At 39.8% G+C, this 23,177-nt stretch overlaps 1 protein-coding gene across 1 annotated transcript in view; it reads right to left on the minus strand.

Annotated features, from left to right (window-relative positions):
- Window positions 1-23,177, minus strand: part of IL1RAPL1 (interleukin 1 receptor accessory protein like 1) — an 801,697-nt gene that overhangs the window by 157,156 nt on the left and 621,364 nt on the right. The window lies entirely within an intron of this gene.

Raw genomic sequence — 23,177 nt, forward strand, 5'->3', positions numbered from 1 at the left:
CTTTTCTGATGTGTCCCAGTCTTTGCTTATTTTCCCCTCAACCTGGGTCCTGCTAGGACCTTTTTCCTTGTTAGCAGAGGCTTTGTGTGCTTCCTGCATTCTCACCACCTGATACCGGAACTTCTGGGTTTGAATAGCCTTGATTCTTCATTCTGCCAAAGGCTTTCTGGCTATGCCCATTATACCTCGTCTCTCAATCAACTTCTTCTTTCTTACACTAATTACCATACACTTCTTTTCTACTTACTCAGAGCCAGCTGTTTGATTAGAGGTCTTTGAAGGATTCCTCAAATACCTTTAAAGTTATTTCTAAAGTTTAGACTGTTTATTGAAATTTGAACAGAACACCAGACACAACATACTGGAAGATTTCAATTCTAAATATCATACCTATCATTAAAAATCAATGTCTGATAACAGAGATAAGAAATGCAAGAAGCACTTAGGGGAAAAATCTGCCATGAATATGGAACACAGCAAAAGATGCTGGGAGCATGTAAAAAGCTCTTTCATGTTTCATTAAGCATTTCTACACAATGGTTCTTTCCATAACTACATAAACTGCTAATGAGGAAGTTTGTGATGTCTCACAAGCTCATGCGTGCATAGCTCATTAAGTCACAGAAACTATATTGCTGATACAAAGTGGTCTAACAAAAGGCAAGAGGTGTGCTGAATTCAATAGTATGCATTTTAGCATTTCTTATCAGTTTAGTCCATTCCAGAAATAACGTAGTGCCAGAGATGGGAACATGTTCTCTGTATTGCTGAAACATGAATAGGCTCTGCCTACAAATAATGATTATTTTGGATCAGTGAGAAGAAGAGTACTAATAAATACTTCCTTGAAATCTGTAATCACTACACATCGTTTTTACTGCACATATACATGAAAAAGATATTCTTTACATTTTATTTCCCATTAAAAATGCCAGTGTGGATAGGTGGTGGATGCACACAAACACATGGTCTGATTCCTTGCAATGCTGTTGAAATAGCAAAGGAAAGCTGTGCTAAGCAGCATTTTTTTGGATCTTAGTGCAAGGACTCCTTCTGAGATTACACCATGACTTGACAGAGTTTTCCATAGCCAGAAATGTCAAATGAACACTACAAAGGATCACTGGTGACTTCTATCTTCGTAGAGTCCTGTGTGGTGCCTGGCAGCTGCAAAATGTCTTCTAGTAAGAAGAGTATTGAATAGATTGTGCAGAATTTTTTATTTTCCTAGTATAATTTTCAAAGATATTTGTACTGTATGGAATAAGTTTTGCCCTTCTTTTCTTCTTTGCCTTTCTTTCTATTCTTGACTGGGAAGATAGTGGTAAAGGAAGAAGGAGAAGACAGTGTCTTTTACTGTGGACAGTATAAAGGCTGAGACCTTTACAGGATTCATGGAGAGGCCAGCACACTGGGGAAGGAGGGACTGAGGACCAATAACTGGAATCTAAATCTCTTTCCCAGGAAAGATCAAAACAAATATTGCCATTGTGGTAACAGCTACTGTGACTAGGTATCACTAGCTGGGCATTGCTCTAGACAGTCCATAGGTAGTAGAATAGAAGTCTTTCCTCCAAAAGCTCACAGTTTTTGCTTGTGACAAAACAAACATGGAAAAACACGTAGAGACTACAAACCAAGTAATTTCAGTCACAGTTTGCTCTGCCTGGTCATCACCAGTAAATGTATTTCAGTAACAAGTAGTCTGAAAGAGGATGATACCTGCCTTAGCTATTTCTTCCATGTATGAAATGAACAGGTATCTGAGTGAGTGTTAGAGGATTTTTGATGCTCCTCTGGTGAGTTCAGGTAAGGATGTGGGAAGATGAAGAGATTTCTGAGATAAAGACTTCCTCTTGTTCAATGACTTATCTGGCACTTTTATGGAGGATCCTGGGGAAGGAGAAAGTCTCTTCTACTCTCAGGGTATTTGGGTGAAACTTCAGCAGGAGAGGAAGCCCCTTTCATTACAGGAACTGCCACTTACGAAGCTTTTGCTGTTCCAAAAAATGCTCTTTCACGCAAATCTTTCTTGCTGTACTGCTACGAGAAGCGTCTGTCCCACCTCTGCTAGCAGTATAGCCAAAGACTAATTGAAAACTGAACACTTGTCTTTTAAAGGTCTCTCAGATAGACAAGTGGAGAGCCATCCATCACTGGCAGGTATTCTAGCTCTGCGAAAGGCACAGTGTTTGAATCCCAGATAATCCTTTGCAGTTACACTAGAATAACTCTCAGGAAATAATAACACTAAAAGAAGGCAGAGCCCAGACTAGAAAATCATTATTATTCATCACAAGAGAAAAATATTTATGATAAGGGTGGGTAGGCACTGTCTAAATAGAGAAAGCCAACTATTTTCAAAGAGAAATGTAAGAAACAGAACTGGAATTGAGGAAAATTTGATGGCTTTGGCCTTTATATGAAGCCTGGCAAGAAGAGAAAGCACATGTAGATAGAATAAAATGTTGAGAGTCTTTTTAAAGAAACAATTATATTGTTTTTCCAATACAGAATTGATTCAATTGTCCTCAGGCTTCAATTGTCCTCTCCACAGGGAGATGCAAAATCTTAAATCCTTATTTATCTCATGCAACTGGAAAGGTTTTAAATTGCAAAGACATCTGAAGTTGATTGGCTAAAGAGAATCAGAAAAAGTTTGGGACTGGAGAAACTCTTAGAATTCCTTTTAATGCCATACTTCTGAAATTAATTTTATCATTTATCATCAGACTTCTACCTCACTATTTTTTTTAAGTTACTTACTACTCCAAGCAGTATGTTTTTAAAAAGTGAAGTTTTAAGAGATACGTATATAATTTAAACATCCTTAATGATATAATCTACTTCAATCAAAATTCATGGAAAGGTTCTGCCAGAGACACTTTTTCCCAGCATTAGTCATTATTAGAAAAAACCCTAACATTAATGCAACACAAATTATTTCCTTTAGCTACACATTAGAGATTCTCCCTCAGGCCACCTACTTATAGTTTATTTTTGTTACTGTCTTATGTTTTTAAAGAGGCAACACGGACCTTTACAAGTCTTGACCTTTACGAATGATTAACTGATTCTTTTTCCTTCTTTTTCTTTTCCTTCTCCAATCTTTGCTTAGAGCAAAATAAATGTTCTTTGGATCAATGTTTTAAGTAGGCAGGACTCAGTAACACAGGTGCATAAGGAAGAATTAAACCTATTGAAAAATTTTCCTATTACTGTCTTTCCCCGGTTTAAGTTCCCATATTAAACTCCAAATTTAACAATAATTCATTTATCACTTTTTTCTTATTTATTAGAAAACAGTTAATAAATAAAGCCCAACTTCTTCTTGTCTCTTAAAACATTTTTATGGCTTACTACCATAAAGATAATGATGCAGGATGTGGTTTTTCATCTGTGTGTAAGATAACATGGTTTTTATGGATTTATTGTTATTCCACACAGCCTGTAAAACCTACAGTTACTGTAATCTGGTCCTACTTGTGCCTGTAATCTACATAGGCAACATGTGGATGACAGAATCCAACATTTTCCGTTCAAAAAGCTACATTTAAAGGTAGACTGCTGGCTTTAAAACAGTATATCCTTCTATATGGAATTACTAGGGAATAAAACTGATGGTATTTACATACCATGTTGGCTTTTCATTATTTAGACTGTACAGTTTTATGTTTCCTCTAGTTTGAACTGTAAAATTATAACAAAAAAATCAGGTTTACTTTTGTTCAGATTTTTTTTACTTCTGTTGTCTGATCTAGCTGAGTATATTTCACTGCTGCAAAATATGAGCTGCAAAACCAGCTGGTAATAATTTTTAGATGATTGTATTTGATTGGTGGTTTTCCTAATTAATTTGAAAATAAACCCAAAAGTTTAGTTCAAATACAGTACCATATTGTATTTTTATAAACTAAGTAAATTTATGTACACATATTTACCTGTATGCATAATGTATTTGAGGGTAGGTAAATTACAGATGTTCAATGTATGAAAATATACCCTTCAAAATTGACATATAAGTTATCATTCTGTATGCAAAGGTCATAAAAAATACATATGAACAGCTTCCTTTGTTGAATGTGTTTATAAGATAGAAAGACTTAACAGTATGTCCCTGCTTTAAGAAGAGCTAAGAAAAAAATGGAACTTCCTGGAAATGGCATTCATGTATGATAAATTGCTGTACTGCTAGCAGATAACAGAAGAGAATATGAAAAAGATTTCGAGGTTTCGAAGTAGAATATACCTTTTGATGTACTTTTGATGTACACAGCAGTGTACATGCACTTAAAATTCAGTGCTTTCCAATAGAAGTTAAAATGGACCAGTCATTTCAACTAATTTATCATTACTAATTATGAAGGAGCTGTTATTATGTTACATTCTGAATAGACAAAATAGATGGATAATTTAGTAAGGATTCAGTATTCTTCTTTAACTCACAAATGTGTTAACACAGTTTAAGGAATTGCATAACATCTTCTGTGCCACAGTAAGTGACAATGTGTACTATTACCCATTTGAAAAGCAAAGAAAATCCTTCTGTCTTAAACTTCAGCAATGCTTGCATTTACAATGCACTGAATGCATATATCAGGAAATCATAGGATCATAGAATCATACAGGTTGGAAAAGACCTCTAAGATATTCGTGTCCAACCATCAACCCAACACCACCATGTCCACTACACTATGTCCCTAAGCGCCTCATCTACACGTCTTTTAAATACTTCCAGGGATGGTGACTCCACCACTTCCCTGGGCAGCCTGTTCCAAGGCCTGACCACTCTTTCAGTAAAGAAATTTCTCCTAATGTCCAATCTAAACCTCCCTTGGCACAACTTGAGGCCATTTCCTCTCGTCCTATCACTAGTTACTTGGCAGAAGAGACCAACAACCACCTCACTACAACCTCCTTTCAGGTAGTTGTAGAACGCGATGAGGTCTCCCCTCAGCCTCCTCTTCTCCAGGCTAAACAACCCCAGTTCCCTCAGCTGCTCCTCATAAGGCTTGTGCTCCAGGCCTTTCACCAGCTTCGTTGCCCTTCTCTGGACATGCTCCAACACCTCCATGTCCTTCTTGTAGTGAGGGGCCCAAAACTGAACACAGGATTCGAGGTGCGGCCTCCCCAGTGCCTAGTACAGGGGCACAATCACCTCCCTACTCCTGCTGGCCACACTATTCCTAATACAGGCCAGGATGCCGTTGGCCTTCTTTGGCCACCTGAGCACACTGCCGGCTCATGTTCAGCCGGCTGTCGACCAGCACCCCCAGGTCCTTTTCCTCTGGGCAGCTTTCCAGCCACTCTTGCCCAAGCCTGTAGCGTTGCATGGGGTGGTTGTGGCTGAAGTACAGGACCCAACACTTGGCCTTGTTGAACCTCATACAGTTGGCCTCGGCCCATCGATCCAGCCTGTCCAGGTCCCTCTGCAGAGCCTTCCTACCCTCAAGCAGATCAACACTCCCACACAACTTGGTGTCGTCTGCAAACTTACTGAGGGAGCACTCGATCCCCTCATCCAGATCATTGATAAAGATATTGAACAAGACCGGCCCCACTACTGAGCCCTGGGGAACACCGTTCGTGACCGGCCGCCAACTGGATTTAACTCCGTTCACCACAACTCTCTGGGCTCGGCCGTCCAGCCAGTTTTTTACCCAGCGAAGAGTGTACTTGTCTAGGCCGTGAGCCGCCAGCTTCTCTAGGAGAATGCTGTGGGAGACAGTGTCAAAGGCTTTACTGAAGTCCAGGTAGACCACATCCACAGCCTTTCCCTCATCCACTAGGTGGGCCACCTGGTCATAGAAGGAGATCAGGTTGGTCAAGCAGGACCTGCCTTCGATGAACCCGTGCTGGCTGGGCCTGATCCCCTGGTTGTCCCGCACATGGCTCGTGAGCACCCTCAAAACCAACCGCTCCATGATCTTCCCTGGCACCGAGGTCAGGCTGACCGGCCTGTCGTTCCCCGGATCCTCCTTCCGGCCCTTCTTATAGATCAGCGTCACATTGGCGAGCCTCCAGTCGTCCAGGACTTCCCCAGTTAACCAGGAATGCTGGTAAATGATGGAGAGCAGCTCAGCAAGCTCCTCCGCCAGCTCCCTCAGTACCCTCGGGTGGATCCCATCCGGCCCCATAGACTTGTGAGTGTCCAGGTGGCGTAGCAGGTCATTAACTTCATCCTCTTGAATTATGGGGGGTTTATCCTGCTCGTCGTCCTTGTCTTCCAGCTCAGGGGGCTGAGTACCCTGAGGATAACCACTCTGACTACTAAAGACTGAGGCAAAGAAGGTGTTGAGTACCTCAGCCTTTTCCTCGTCCTTGGTGGCAACGTTCCCGCCCCCGCATCCAATAGAGGATGGAGATTCTCCTTGGCTCTCCTTTTGTCATTAACATACTTATAAAAGCATTTTTTGTTGTCTCTCACGACAGTGGCCAGGTTGAGTTCTAGCCAGGCTTTTGCCTTTCTAATTTCCTCTCTGCACGACCTAACGCCATCCCTGTACTCTTCTTGAGTTGCCACTGGTGCTAGGGGTCAATTACTGAGGCTCAGTTCATCTACAGCAACTCAGTCACTCTTGAGACCCCAATTAAGTGACTTGGAAATAACCAGCAATTATACATACACCACAGTTTCCATCTTCAGTCATCTCTAACCAGTGAGGTCCTCCTTTTAATCTGTGGATGCTTTAAACTGCTACTGGCAGTGCAATGCTTTTCTCTGTGTATGTGGGTTGAGGAGTTGTAGAAGTAGCATCTAACATACAAGGCACTTGTACTGAAGGGGAATCAGCCCCACTCCCAAATCTCTTTAGCATATCCCTTAACTACATCTACCTGGGATCAAGATTATCAAGGAACCTTACACTTGCTAACCACCACTGTCAGCAGTCTGGTAGTTAAGGTTTTTCCTATAGCGCATTAGATATTGGTCCGCAGTGTCTCTCAGCTTTGTCTTTTTACTCTCTCTCCATCTGCTTGAAACCTCTACTGTCCTGAGGATTTAGACAACTCTTTGAAAAACTCAGACATGCTGAATACAGACCTAGAAATAGAGTGCTTTAAATTATCTTCTTTCCAAGAAGAGTTAGACTCATTTCAACCCTAGAGCATGGGCTGCCATCTGGAGGGTAATCCAGTCCCCAGATTAATACGACCTTTATGTAAACCATGCTCTAGGTCCAGTGGAGCCTCCTCTGTGGCGGTTCAGAGCTGCCTCCATTCTGAAATATCCGCCCAGCGAGGTGACTGCCAAACGCCCTCATCCATTAGGCTAATTCTGAACGAAGCATAGTGAATTTAGGACACACAAACTCATGAATTACATTTCATGCCTTGGGATATTATGACAGCTCAGAGGAGTTGGTCCACACCCACACTTGTTAACAGATTGCCACAAAGCAAAATAGGAGCTAGGGGCAGGGATACTGCAGAGTAGTAGGTGATAGATCGATCAGTGACACCGTCTTGCCATAATAAGGATAACACTTCTAAATGACAAGCAAAGATCAAAGGAGGAGATGTTCAAGCTCTGAGACATGCTGCCTTCTCTTGGTACAGTCTTCTCTTTTGACCTACTTCAGGCTAGAACTCTACTTCTAATTACAGAAAAAAGCTTAAGCAAAATGGAGTTGAGAAAAAGAATGTGTGCAGACACTCACTGAATGCAGTGAGGGTGCAGGTTTGGTAGTTTGGCATGTACGATGTGGACCACAGCAGTTCACTATTCTTACAGAAAACTCTGATTTCCAGTGTAAAAAAAAAAAGGAAAGAATTTCAAAAGCAAAGTGATTTGCCTTTAAAATGATTAATTTGAAACCATTTTCATTGATGATTGCCTGTAACATAAAGTCAGACCAAATTAAAAATAAGATATCCCATAATCCTAAGATTATTCAAACAATACCTTTTCAGTGTATTGTACAGATAGAGTCGATAACCTTACTTGCTCAGGTTGTATTAAAGTCAGTATATTTTTTCCATAACAAAGCAATATTTCAAAGGCAGGAACAATCTTGAGATTTTTTTTTCATGCCACTAAGAGGAGCAAATAAAAAAAGACTGGAAAACAAATATTCTGACATGACAATATTAAAAGACTGAAAATTTACCAATGAAAATATCATCTGCTAAAATTAAAATTGTCTTTGAAATTTGATGAACTGGTCAACTGTATAAGTATGACTAAAATCAACCCTTTAAAAATATTTGTTATGTTGTTCTCAGTATCACTAATTTATCATGAACCATCAACCAGTATGCTTTTTACTCATATAAATGAGTACAAAGGAGATGAAGCAAGAACAACTGATAAACAAAATTAACTGAATGTCTAGTTAAAGAGTTGATATGACTAATATACTTTTTTCTTTTATCACAGCAAAATAGTGACACAGAAACTTGCTCTCGAGTTTCTGTAGCTGGATACCAGATAGCCAGTTAAGTAACAGTATGATTCATGTATAGCTTTAAATAACATCAAAATAATGATGGAATTATCTCTTGTGTTTGGTCATGGTAAATCATTAACACATCTCAGTTTATGGAGTTACATTTCAATGAATTTAACAGTCAAAAATACAAACACATTAGAAGACCTGGGCTATAAATTTCTATGATATACCATACCTATGACATTTCCAGTTAAAAAATTCATGATGTTAAATGGTTCAATGTAAAATGTTTCTGAAAGCTCTATTTTAGATATTTTTGAAAGCCTAGCATTCACCTGCTGTGTATAGGTATCATGAAGGAAGATATTCACACACTCTAACTTCAGGTATGTCAACCCAGATGTCTAAACAGAGTCTAAAATCCTATACAGTGAATGGAGTGAGTTGTCAGTGTGCCAAAGTCCAGACAAAAGCTGCCTTGATGGGAAGAGACAGGTAGCTGCAGAGCAGTTCCACTCTGATATGGTATGATTTATGCCATACAGGTGCCTCTTGATCTATATCGAACTTACTGTGACCAAGTATTGACTTAGAGTGATGTTTCATAATCAGTTTGATCCAAAACACCTTTGTGCTGTCTTCTCCCCACTTTTCTCCCTGGCTATGCACTCCCACTCTCACCATGTCTTGGCACTAGAGTTTGTTGCACCTGTGTCACCATCAGCATAGCGAGCCATCTAGTAAAAATTGGTTTTCTTTCCTTTGGGATTACCTTTCAGCCATCTCAGAAACCCTGTGAGCATGAGTGCTGAAGCTGGCTGAAAGAAGAGGAGTGTTACAGGGGGCAGGTGTCAGAGCAGCACAGATTTATACTGCATTAAAGCAATCGTGAAACATCACAACATTAATGGCTAACCTAGCTGTCAGGTAAAATTGTGTGCCCTCGAGAAGCTCCACTGACTAATTCAAGAACCTATTCAAGTCAGAGGTCTCAAGCTGGACAAAGTGAACACTGTTCATAATATATAAATAGCAGGAACACAAAGGTATCAACGGCAATGGAAGTTAGGCATCTAAGCATTTTTTGTGCATCTGACTCTAAACGGATTTTCATGTTTTTGATAATTTCCTCTTTCATGGTGACTGTTTCAGAAACATTTTAAACAGAAAACAACAAGAAAAAAGGGAGTTTGCATGTCCAGAGATTCCAGGAAACAGTTAGTAACAAAATTTGCCTCCTCCCCAGACTTCTCTGTTCTGTAAAAGTAGAAGCTTGTACAGTCCCTTCTTTCTTGAACTGCTGGTGTGCTGGCTCAGACTGCCCTGGAAGCCAAACTCCGTTTTCTGCCTACCGTGTTCTCCTTACCTCAAGGAAAGACTGATACAAGGAACTCCCAAAATAAAATAACTCTGAAAAAGGATGCAGTATCCATAAAACTAAAACAGCAGTCAGGGAATTGTAACAGGTACCAATGCTTTTTGAAAAGTTTTTCAACCATACTGAGTTATTCTTTGTATGTGTCCATCCAGTAAATACTACAATAGTATTTTAATCCTTATTTTAATTTTTGACTTGAACAAGGTTGAACTGTTATTGTTGGTAATGCATTTGCATATGTGTCTTCTATAGTAAATTATTCTGAACAACACTCTGGACAAACTAAAGATTGTTCATTCTTCAATAGTAGTTCCAAATAATTTCAGTCTTGGACTTTGCCCTTGTAAATGTAAGCTTTGTTTGTTTATTTGTTTGTTTGTTTTTACAAAGAAGAAAAATCTCCCTGATTTGAGTACTCACATGATGGGTGGTATTCACGTTTATAAGCTTTTTAAAATACCTGAACTTTCCAAAATTAAATTAAATTAAAAATGGCACCTTGGATACTCTATCTATTATAAAATGTCTGTTTTGACATTCATTACCATTTGACAAAGGAAAAAAAAAAAGAAAAAGAAAGAAAGATTGTATAATATTGGCTGCTTTTTTGTAAGTCATCTTTCTTCATATGGGAATTGAATCTCCATATTAAAAGTTGAAAATGTCTTCCAAAAAGAAATCCTCTCATTTTAATGAATGCTCTGTTTAAAAGGAACTAATAAAACACACAAAAAAACCACACAAAAATTCTCTACTAATATTTAAACTATAACAAACCTATAGGTATCTTTAGTATCAACCTCTAAAAGTATTGTAAAATTAGCACCAAGAAACTACTCCTCTTATGATTTTTAATGAGCAATGTACCGTGCATGCTTTTAGAAATCCCATGAAAAATCTGACCCTGAATGAATTACTTAAAAATACAAGCATTTATTACTTGAAATGAATTGCCTAGAAAGAGCTGTGAAAGAAACAAAACATATGACCCTGTAGCCTCACATCTCTAATCTATCAATTATATTCATGTAGAGAGAGGTAATTTTGTAACGCTGCTTGTAATTTTTTCTTAATAACCCTAATGTGGGTTAACTGAAGTGTGTGCTTCATTTGATTCTGTAGTGAATATGAATAGTCACTTGATATGTTTTATTTCTTGGTAAGTATGACATTTTTCTAATATTTCCTTTCCTATAAATATTTTCAGTTATTAAAAACTAGTTATTGGAATGAGACCAGTATATTTGTAATATAGCACATATATATCTAAAGGATACTTTAAACAGTTGAAATGACTGATACACTAGAAGGTGACATTTACTGCAAAGTTCAAGGTAGATACCCAAGACAGGCCTCGCAAGTAACTAGATCTGGAGGTGTAAATTTAAATTCTGGTCTTACTGAAATGGATGCGTTCTTTCTCTTTTAACTTCCCAGCTCCATGGTTTTCGAGAGTTACCTCTGAGTTCAATGAAACAGGTGTTTAACCCTAGTTTCTTTGTATTTGGACTTTTTTTATGTATACTTTCAGATCAGCATGAAAACTAAGTGCTGAATAAATCTCTTCTTTCAGGTGATAGTTTACTTTCTTGTGGTGGAAACAAGAAAAAGTAACTAAGTAGTCCATTGTCAGAATTTTACTTTAGGCAAAAGGATAAGAAATTAAAAGAGGACAGATTGTGGAAAATACTGTTGTGTTATCTTTTGCCTATAGCTATCTAGTGTGTTCTGAGAGGGATATAGGACACAAATTATGATTGGCGTGTGAGTGTAAACACATTGCTGATAATTTGTTGTCAAATATGAAATTTGAACTAATAACTGTATGTATGCTATCATTCTCAAGCCTAGCCCAAAGCAAAGGAGTTCACTGACCTATAGTTTTTGATCATGCATTCATCACTACCAAAGTGTTATATGAAGGTTTACAATACATGCCATAAATAAACTATTGTGGGAATTCTTTTTTTTTTAATCAATTATGCTATGTAGCATCAAACTGAATTTCCGTGAATCTTTTTTTATTTGCAAGTTCCTCAGATATTAAATATAATATAAAATTAAATAGCCAATGAATTGGCCACTTATTACAAATGTGTGTTGAGTATATTTAGGGATACTATATCCTGTGTATTCATCCATAATATGCTATGTAAACAGACAAGGATAGCACCTAGATATGAACAATCTGAACTTTAAGTGTTACACATCTGTTAACAAATATAAAAAAGATCCTGTTCAACTGATTGTTTCAAAATATTCATACTACTATGATGTTCTAAACTGTAAGAACTTATGACAAGTATTTAAACCCCTCAGCCCCTCAGTGTTTCTTCAAATAACTTTTCATTTTCTATTGAGATGACAAACTGTCAAATCCCCGATAATTATTACCATTAAGAATGCATGCAGATTTACATGCATTTTTCAGAATGAAACCTGTGTACAGCACTAAACCTTAATACAATCTATAAATCCATAGTACATCTAAGAGAAAACCAATGTTCAATGCAACTTCTGGTAAAAACACTCCTATTTTGGACTGCATGACCATATGCTGACTTCGCCAATAATACTGGAAAGTAGACTAATTCCTGGGAGAAAAAAACCTGTACTAGTGTTTGTCGTTCCACCAATAGCCCAAAGACATCCTTACTGAGATCAGCATTACATATAAAGACCATTGCTGTTCACAAGAGATCTGTATCTTTAAAGCAGAATATTCTGGAGGAGTTCATTAATTTAAAATTGTTATCAATCATTAATTTAAAAGTTATCAATGATAGGTACTTAGGACACAGTATTAAATTTTTATTTTGATATTCACTACTTAACATTTTAATGCTTTTCCATAGTACTATTATGTGATGGTTTTTTTTTTGTATGCAAGGAAACACTTGTGTGTCTTTCACACAAGACGGAGCACCTACATATAATTTAGAAACACAAAGTATAACTTAAAGTCAAAACTCTGGCAAAAACAATTGCAGAACAATGTGACTCCTGATGTTTCATATTAACACAATTACAGTCTTTTTAGGACTATAATTTCACATGGTAGAAATCACGTACAGTATATGCCTATTTCTAAATTGCATTTCTTGGTATATGGTATTCTGTATTTATTATGATCTTGGTTTCAATAAGTTACACCCTGTTGTCTCCTACAGAGAATTCTTATAAAAGTTTTGCTGTATCTGATTATATTTTATTTTGCTAGTAAGAGACATATGATTTTTGATTGTTTAAGAAAGTCTTAGATAAGAGGCCAAACTTTTGGATGATTATCCAACTGATATGGAAAATCTTCTGAGGTTCCACAGCCTTCTCTCATATTCTAAAAATAAACTGGATGTTTACCTTTTTAATAGGAAATGTGAAAAATTACACAAACAATCTGAAATAGAAAATTTTCATATATCTAATCTGTACATAGAGAATGAAATGTGCGTAGTTGCAGGGAGACTGAACAGACAGACTCTTTTGACTGCATTAAATCCTATTTAGATGCTTAACACAGAAAGTACCTCAGATAAGAATGGTATATAGTACCCTCCAGAGCAGACATTTCTCAATGGATTATAATCTAGCATGAATAAAGAAGTTTTATTATTCCATCATTCATTCAGATAAATGTTTCCCAGACAAAGTATTAATAAAGAGAGATAAAATTTGTAGAAATGAATTGTCAAGTTTTAGCTATATATGTGTGTGTGTGTATATATATATATGTTATATATAGAGGGAGAGATTAGGTATACCTGTGTATGTATTCTCAGATGCACACACAGACAGAGAAAGAGAGAAAACAAAACATTTAAAATGCATAGATATGCTATTTCTAATTATCTTAATTATGACATTTTAGGGTTTGATTAAATTAGGAAAAAGAATGGAAGGAAAATTAGTTGACATGTTGTCACTGAGCTATAACTGCAAACTTTTCCTTAGTGCAGTTGAATGCTTCTGACTCACTTATTGTCTCTTTTTTAGTAAACTATGTTTGGCCCTTCATGGACAGCCTCAACCACAGAATAGTTGGATTAATGCAATCTGAAAGTTGAAAAGTCTAAAGAAGGAACTATAGGGTATCTAGGTGTCCTGGTTTCGGCTGGGATAGAGTTAATTTTCTTCCTAGTAGCTGTTATAGTGCTGTGTTTCGGATTTAGGATGAGAAGAATGTTGATAACACACTGATGTTTTAGTTCTTGCTAAGTAGGACTTTCCAGCTTCCTATGCTCTGCCAGGTGCACAAGAAGCTGGGAGGGAGCATAGCCAGGACAGCTGACCCAACTGGCCGATGACGTATTCCATACCATATGACATCATGCTCACTATATAAACTAGGGGGGTGGTCTGGGTAGCAGCGATTGGTGCTCGGGGACTGGCTGGGCAGCGGTGAGCAATTGCATTATGCATCACTTATTTTGTACCTATTATTATTATTATTATTATTATTATTATTATTATTATTATTATTGTTATTTTCTCTTCCTTTTCTGTTCTATTAAACTATCTTTATCTCAATCCACGAATTTTACCTTTTTTTTGGTTCTCTCCCCATCTACTAGGGGGGAGGGGATGGGGAGTGAGCGAGTGGCTGTGTGGTGTTTAGCTGCCTGCCGGGTTAAAACACAACAGTCCTTTTTGGCACCCAACGTGGGGCACGAAGGGTTGAGATAATGACAGATCTGACCAAAGCATGTTAAGGTATATTTGTTATAAGTATTCATTATATTGGTTTAATAGTTGCTGGTCACAATGTTGATTTATTGGCTCTCAAAGTTGTTGGGCTGGCTCTTAATTTTGGGTTATGTAATACATTTTACTTGCAGTATACGTTCTGTGTTGTGTTGTTTATCACTGCTCGGAGCTGGGTCAAGGTTATCATTTTGCTGCACTGTGTAACACTGGTTTATGATATGATAAAAATATTGGTCATGAGTCTAATCTGCTATTTATACTCAGCATTGCTGTCACCTCTGTATCTCGGGAGCCACCTTTTGGAAACTATTGATAATTACACTCTTTACCTTTTCTCTTTGCAGAACCAATTTATGGGGGAGACAGGAGGGGACACTTTCCCCCACTCCTTCACCTTCCCTTTCATATCTCCAGAAACTCCTTTTTCTTCTATCCTCTTCATGAAGCCCTCCACAACAGTTCTTGAGAATTTTTAATATCCTTGGGATGTTCAAACAAGCATGTTCCTATTGCTATGTCTCCTGAATGTGGTTCAGGTCTTGTTTAAGGTTAAGCAACTATTCAGGAATACCATCGAGAGATCAACCCCGGCAACAGGCACTGTGGCTACTCAAATCCCCATGACAGTCACTGCAGCTATTCAAACCCCAGCGACAGGCACTGAAGCTACTCCAACCCTGGTGACAGACACTGCGGCTACTCCAACCCTGGCGACAGGCACTGTGGCTACTCAAACCCCAGCAACAGGCACTCCAGTGCCTGTGACAGGCACTGCGGCTACTCCAAGCCTGGTGACAGGCACTGCAGCTACAGTTACTACAGCTGGACCAGAGGACTGACCTGTGCTGGTATCCATCGCCCCTATACATGAGAAGAAATCTTGGAAGCGAAAGTCAGCTCGTTTAGAAAGGGATGATGAAAAGGCAGGGCCATCATGAGGAGGGGAGGAGGAAGAGGAAGAACTCATAAATGATCCCTATCCCTGAGTGAGTTGTGAGATATACAAAAAGATTTCAGCCGTTGTCGAGGTGAGCACATTGTTACCTGGCTGCTCCGATGCTGGGATAACGGGGCCAGTAGCCTGGAATTGAAGGGTAGGGAAGCCAAGCAGCTGGGATCCCTTTCTGGGGAAAGGGACATTGACAAAATGATTGGAAAAGGTGCACAGGCCCTCAGCCTCTGGAGGTGACTCCTGTCAGGCATGAAGGAAACGGTATCCCCTCAAAGAAGATGTTATACATCGCCCAGGCAAAGGAACCACCACAGAGAGAGGTATCCAGTACCTGAGGGAATCAGCCATGCTGGAGGTGGTTTATAGTGACCTGGACAATGAGCAATTATCCAAAGATCCAGATGAAGTCCTGTGCACGTGACCCATGTGGCAGAAGTTTGTACAGAGTGCACCCCCGTTGTATGCCAATTTGTTGGCAGTACTGTCCTGGAAAGAGGAAAAAGCACCAACAGTGGATGAAGCAGTTGGCAAACTCCAGGAATACAAAGAAAGTGTCTCTTCCTCCCTTGTCTCAACTGTGAAGAAACTGGGCCAGGAGGTCCAGTAACTCAAAGAGGATAAGTGTTGTTCTCCACCTGTATGGACCAGTATCTCAGCTATAAAGAGTCAGCGTTCTTCTGCTCAAGAGAGAGGATATAGAGGTTACACACCACAGGGCACCCTGTGGTTTTACCTGCGGGACCATGGAGAGGACATGAGGAAGTGAGAGGAAGTGAGAGGAAGTGAGATGGAAAATCTACTTCGACCCTAGAGGCAGGGGTATGTGAGTTGCAAGGAAAAACAATTACACAAGGGGGTTCTCCCAGGAAAATTGCTGCTCCGGTTTCCAGAAGAAACCTGTCTCACGACATTCCATTTTCCAGTGAACAGTTCCCCAGACCGAGTAGAAGGGCTGATCTTACTCCTGATTGTAATGAATGAATTCTTGATTCATATTTACAAGAAATGAGTAGCGAATACTATGACCAGGACTAGAGGGGCCCTGCCTCCAGCCAGGTGGAAGAAAGGAACAACCAGGTTTACTGGACTGTGTGGATTCGATGGCCTGGCACGTCAGATCTACAGGAGTTATAAGGCTCTCATAGACACCGGTGCACAGTGTACCCTGATGCCATCAAGCTGTAAAGGGGCAGAACCCACCTGTATTTCTGGAGTGACAGGGGGATCCCAACAGCTAACTGTATTGGAGGCCAAAGTGAGCCTAACTGGGAATGAGTGGCAGAAGCACCCCATTGTGACTGGCCCAGAAGCTCCGTGCATCCTTGGCATAGACTACCCCAGGAGAGGGTATTTCAAGGACCCAAAAGGGTACCGGTGGGCTTTTGGTATAGCTGCCCTGGAGATGGAGGAAATTAAACAGCTGTCCACCTTGTCCTGTCCCTCAAAGGACCCTTCTGTGGTGGGATTGCTGAGGGTTGAAGAACAGCAGATGCCAATCGCCACTACAACAGTACATTGGCGGCAATATCTCACCAGCCGAGACTCCCTGATTCCCATCCATAAGCTGATTCGTCGACTGGAGAACCAAGGAGCGATCAGCAAGACTCACTCACCCTTTAACAGTCCCATATGGCCAGTGCAAAAGTCCAATGGAGAGTGGAGACTAACAGTAGACTACCGTGGCCTGAACGAAGTCATGGTGCCGCTGAGTGCTGCCGTGCCGGACATGCCAGAACTCCAGTACGAACTGGAATCAAAGGCAGCCAAGTGGTACGCCACCATTGATATTGCTAATGCGTTCTTCTCCATCCCTTTGGCGGCAGAGTGCAGGCCACAGTTTGCTTTCCCTTGGAGGGGCGTCCAGTACACCTGGAACCGACTGCCCCAGGGGTGAAAACACAGCCCTACCATTTGCCATGGACTGATCCACATCACACTGGAACAGGGTGAGGCTCCAGAACACCTGCAGTACATTGATGACATCATTGTATGGGGCAACACAGCAGAAGAAGTTTTTGAGAAAGGGGAGAGAATAGTCCAAATCCTTCTGAAGGCTGCTTTTGCCATAAAACAAAGTAAGGTCAAGGGACCTGCAGAGGACATCCAGTTTTTAGGAATAAAATGGCAAGATGGACGTTGTCAGATCCTAATGGATATGATCAACAAAATAACAGCTGTGTCTCCACCAACTAGTAAGAATGAAACACAAGCTTTCTTAGGCATTGGGGGTTTTTGGAGAATGCATATTCCAAATTACAATCAGATCGTAAGTCTTCTTTATCACGTGACCCGGAAGAAGAACGATTTCAAATGGGGCCCTGAGCAACAACAAGCCTTTGAGCAAATTAAACGGGAGATAGTTCAGGCAGTAGCCCTTGGGCCAGTCCGAGCAAGACAAGATGTGAAGAATGTGCTCTACACTGTAGCCGGGGAGAATGGCCCTACCTGGGGCCTCTGGCAGAAAGCACCAGGGGAGACTCGAGGTCGACCCTTAGGGTTCTGGAGTCCATCATACAGAGGATATGAGGCCCGCTACACTCCAACTGAGAAGGAGATATTGGCAGCATATGAAGGGATTCGAGCTGCTTCGGAAGTGGTTGGCACTGAAGCACAGCTCCTCCTGGTATCCTGACTGCTGGTGCTGCAGCCCGACTGCCGATGTTCAAAGGGAGGGTCCCCTGTACACATCATGCAACCGATTCTACATGGAGTAAGTGGCTCACACTGATCACACAATGGGCTCGAATAGGAAACCCCAGTCACCCAGGAATCTTGGAAGTGATCAGGGACTGGCCAGAAGGCAAAGATTTTGGAATATCCCCAGAGGAGGAGGTGACGTGTGCTGAAGAGGCCCCACTTTATAATAAACTACCAGAAAATGAGAAGCAATATGTTCACTGTTCACTGATGGTTCCTGTCGTCATGTGGGAAAGCATTGGAGGTGGAAAACTGCTGTATGGAGTCCTATATGGCAAGTCGCAGAAACTGCTGAAGAAGAAGGTGAATCGAGCCAGTCTGCAGAGGTGAAAGCCATCCAGCTGGCTTTAGACATTACTGGATGAGAAAAATGGCCAGTACTTTATCTTTATACTGACCCATGGATGGTGGCAAATGCCCTGTGGGAGTGGTTGCAGCAATGGAAACAGAACTGGCAGCGCAGAGGTAAACCCATCTGGGCTGCTGAATTATGGCAAGATATTGCTGCCTGGGTAGAGAACCTGGTTGTGAAAGTACGTCACATAGATGCTCACATACCCGAGTCAGACCACTGAAGAACATCAAAACAACCAGCAGGTGGACCAGGCTGCTAGGATTGAAGTGGCCTAGGTGGATCTGGACTGGCAACATAAGGGTCAACTGTTTATAGCTCAGTGGGCCCATGAACACCTCAGGCCATCAAGGAAGAGATGCAACATATAGATGGGCTCATGATCAAAGGGTGGACTTGACCATGGACAGTATTGCACAGGTTGTGCATGAAAGTGAAACACGTGCTGCCATCAAGTGAGCCAAGTAAGTAAACCTTCTCTGGTATGGAGGACAATGGCTGAAATATAAATATGGGGAGGCCTGGCAGATTGATTATATCACACTCCCACAAACCTGCCAAAGCAAGTGCTATGTGCTCACCATGGTGGAAGCAACCACCGGGTGGCCGGAAACATACCCTGTGCCCCCTGCAACTACGCGGAACACCATCCTGGGCCTTGAAAAGCAAGTCTTATGGCGACATGGTACCCCAGAAAGAATTGAGTCAGACAACAGGACTCATTTCCGAAACACCCTCATTGGCACCTGGGCCAAAGAGCATGGCATGGAGTGGATCTATCACATCCCCTACCATGCACCAGCCTCCAGGAAAATCGAGCAATACAACAGACTGCTGAAGACAACACTGAGAGCAATGGGTGGTGGGACATTCAAACATTGGGATACACATTTAGCAAAAGCCACCTGGTTAGTCAACACTAGGGGATCTGTCACTCGAGCTGGCCCTGCCCAATCAAAACTTTTACGTACTGTAGAGGGGGATAAAGTCCCTGTCACAAAAGAAATATGCTGGGGAAGACAGTCTGAGTTACTGCTGCCTCAGGCAAGGGAAAACTCATTTGTGGGATTGCTTTTGCTCAAGGACCTGGGTGCACTTGGTGAATAATGCGGAAGGATGGGGAAGTCCGATATGTACCTCAAGGGGATTTGATTTTGGTGGAAGTAGCCAATGACCTGAATTGTATGATGTTAATTGCTATATAATACCATATGTCATCACTTCTATGGTTGCTATATGTCATATCAATGATATTGCAGTAAGAATCACGCAGATTAAAGAAGAATGAACTTGGATGAAACTATGCTGTTAAATCATTAACTATGCGAGTCTTTAAGCAAAGCTTTTTCCATTGAAAGTCCTACTATTTGACTAGGTAAGTATATTAAACTGAACTTTAGCCCACAAATTATGATATGATATTAAAACAAAACATTTTAGAACAGTGAGGCTAGGAATTTCTCAGTGAAAACTTTCTTTTAAAATATTAGTTTGTTGAAAACTAACTTTTTACAATAAATAGTTCAAACAGAAAAAAAGGACTTTTTAATTTTTTTTAATTTTTTTTTTTTTTACCTTTTCAAAACACCCTTCGGGGTTTTTTTTTGTGAAAGGAAAACCCCAGCACTCAGGTAAATAAAAAAATAGATGATATCTGTGAAGTAAATTTTGAATTTACATTTTTTATTATTTCCACATGAAACTCTTGCCCATATTATGTTAATCTAATCATAGAATATATTAAAGAACCAAAGTGTCCAATTGAATCACATTCTTGAAAAAAAGATCAATTTCATTTAAAGAATATTGGTGTAATCAAACAGATGAACTTAAAAATCCCTATATCATAATGAAAAAAATTCTGGTCCTGTGACAGAGTGAATATAGGATTTAGAAGAAATGTGTAGAGATAAAAATTAATAATTTTAGATATACTTTCATTTTAATTTTCATCCTGAAAGGAGGCACAGATTGCTAGTTATTTCATATTACTTTAGTTAGTTTATTTATACAGCTACTGATTAAGCTAGTTAAGGAGGGCTTTTATCATTAACAAAGCCAATTAGTGTGGAAGATTTTTATGACAACACAGTGCTATAAACGAATATTCTCCTCTCCCTGATGATTTACCTCTGGAAATTCTTTCTATTCTTACTTTAGAAATAATACATTAAAAGCAGTTTTAGTTACTTCTTTTTTTTTAATATGTGTGGGGAAGGGGGAGAAAGAAGCAAGTCCCAACTCACTAGGTAATAGTCAATTTAATTTCATTGAAATAATGCCCTAAAAAAAATAAGAAAAAACATTCACTGCATATTTGGTCACAAGAGTAATTTTTTAATGTTGGATGAAATTCAGGAAAACTAATTTCATTCAGATGACAGACAAAGTGTTTAAGTGCCTGTCCAAACTTATCTTTTAGGTCCATTCATATAGTGCTGGAAATCCTTTATTTCTTTTTTCTTTTCTCTAACATCAAGGCTAGCTAAAAATAATTCAACAATTGCTTCATGCTTTGGCTGTCTCATGCTGTCTTTTAAGAAAAGCCTTTGAGAAATTAATTTCTCCTTCAATTTCTATCCTGTACTTCTATGTTGTGCTTTTCTGATTACTATTCAGTGTGATAAAAAGATATTTCAGATGAGGTCTCAAGATTCCTGTGACTTTCTAAGGTTGCTCATTGCAGTGTCACCATGCTTAACACTCTCCCAAACATAGATGAATAGCGGGACATTTTTCCTACGACCGATTGTGGATAGAGCATGATGGGAGCCTGTAGGTTCATAGGGTTGAGGAGTGCAGATTTTCCAGCTCTGGTTTCTTTCCTTTTGTCTTAGCAAGTCAAACTGCAGTTGCTAACTTATGCCGTAACACTCTACCAGTCACCCCTTAGAGAAACTCCTTCCTTAATGTGCAGTCACCTTTTGGTCTGATGCTGTTTTACAGAAGACATGCAACACAATAATACAATAGGTCTGTGGTCCCATAACATTAATTTTAATTGCTGGTGTATAGACGAGATCAACATATCTCAGCAATAAATGTCAGGTATCTCTATCACTCAGCAGTGCTGGAGCCAAATGAATGAGATACGCCCGGAGTCTTCCCACCTTGATTTAGACACTGCATGGAGGTGCCCTGTTTAAGAACTGAACTCCAGTAGCTCCTTCAGCAGCAAACACACTGGGGTTACTGAGGGCTTCCTCAAAAGTGTGCCCAACACCACTCCCCAGAGGCCTGCCAGCAGGGGAAGATTTTGAGGTGAACCATCACTATTGACATTTCAACACACCATGTGCACCTGCAGAAGCACACACATCCCTGTAAATTATGTATGCACCCCTCAGAGCATGTCCTGACACTTACAACCTGCTTCATTTCCAACTCAAGGTGGAGGTGAGAAGCACAGAAATGTGGGGGGAGAGCGGGGATTGCCCCAGCTCCCCACCACACTGACTGGTGACCTACTAGTGAAATCCTGGACTACCTCAAGATCCTAGTTCCTTGCTTTCCCTTTTCTCTGCCACCCATTCCACTTCCTCCCCTTCCACCAACGTGTTTATTTTCCAAATAAGAGACAAACACAGCATCCCAAATATATTCTGGAGGACTAACAGGTTTTCTGGCAGTGTCTACACCAGACTGCAACATGTGGCCACCCCAAGCCTCACATGGGTAGGAGGTTGCTGGTTTAGATAACCATCTACGGTTTGGCTAAGAGAATCTCAACATTATCCCAACATTAAAAGATTTTACATTTTTTGGAAGGTATGAACTGGCCCCCTGAAATGAACGCTAGCTTTCCTCAGTGAAAGTGAAACATAGACATTTCAAACGTTATCATGCAGGATCAAGACGTTAAATCTAAGAGTGGAACAACATAATTTTTGTGTCAGATAACTATCACTTTTTTGCACTTGCTCCAGTTCTCATAGGCTTTTTCACAGGCTTTTAAACAAGAAATTAATATATTCTTGTAACTTCTTGATATAAGGCTAAGTATTATAGCTTCACATTCATTTACAGTCAGACTTTCCCATCTGTGTCTGAAAGTGACATTTTCCAATTAACTCTTTCATATTCATCAATAGTGATTTAGTTTTCTGAAAAATGTCTTTTCCAAACCCAGCACTTTTCAAGTTATTTAATACGTTTCTTAGAATTATGAGAAATCAAAGATATGATTAATTCTAAAAATCATATAAAAAACCCTCTAGCTAGCCATTAATTATTACACTCTGACTGAAATAGTCTCACCTGTACAGTATATTTAGCAAGAAAATGTCAAAGCCCGAAAAGGTTCTACCTTTTGTTTTTTTCATCAAAAATATCTCAGTAAGCAACATCAGTTAGGAAAAAAGTGTGTGGAGTCACTTTGCTTTCTGTTCCCTAGGCTTGTATTCAAATGAAAAGATAAAATCATCTGGGATTGTCATATAGGAAAGGTTTTCTGTGTTGGTACATCAGAAAGAGTAATTCAGAACAACCGAAATTAGCTCTAGAAGGAAATATGTTACATCTCCCCTTTTCTATATAATTGTTTCTGAAAACATGTATATCAGTATCTCAGAATATTACCTGGATAACGTGGATCATTTTAAGTAATATTTTATGAATATCAAAAGAAAGATGAATTATTCTCTGGCCAACATTAGCCATAGGCTGGCAAGCACCATAAAATGTTCTGCCAATGACTGTCAG

This window comes from Calonectris borealis, chromosome 1, assembly GCF_964195595.1.
Source record: "Calonectris borealis chromosome 1, bCalBor7.hap1.2, whole genome shotgun sequence".
In the NCBI taxonomy this organism is placed as follows: domain Eukaryota; kingdom Metazoa; phylum Chordata; class Aves; order Procellariiformes; family Procellariidae; genus Calonectris; species Calonectris borealis.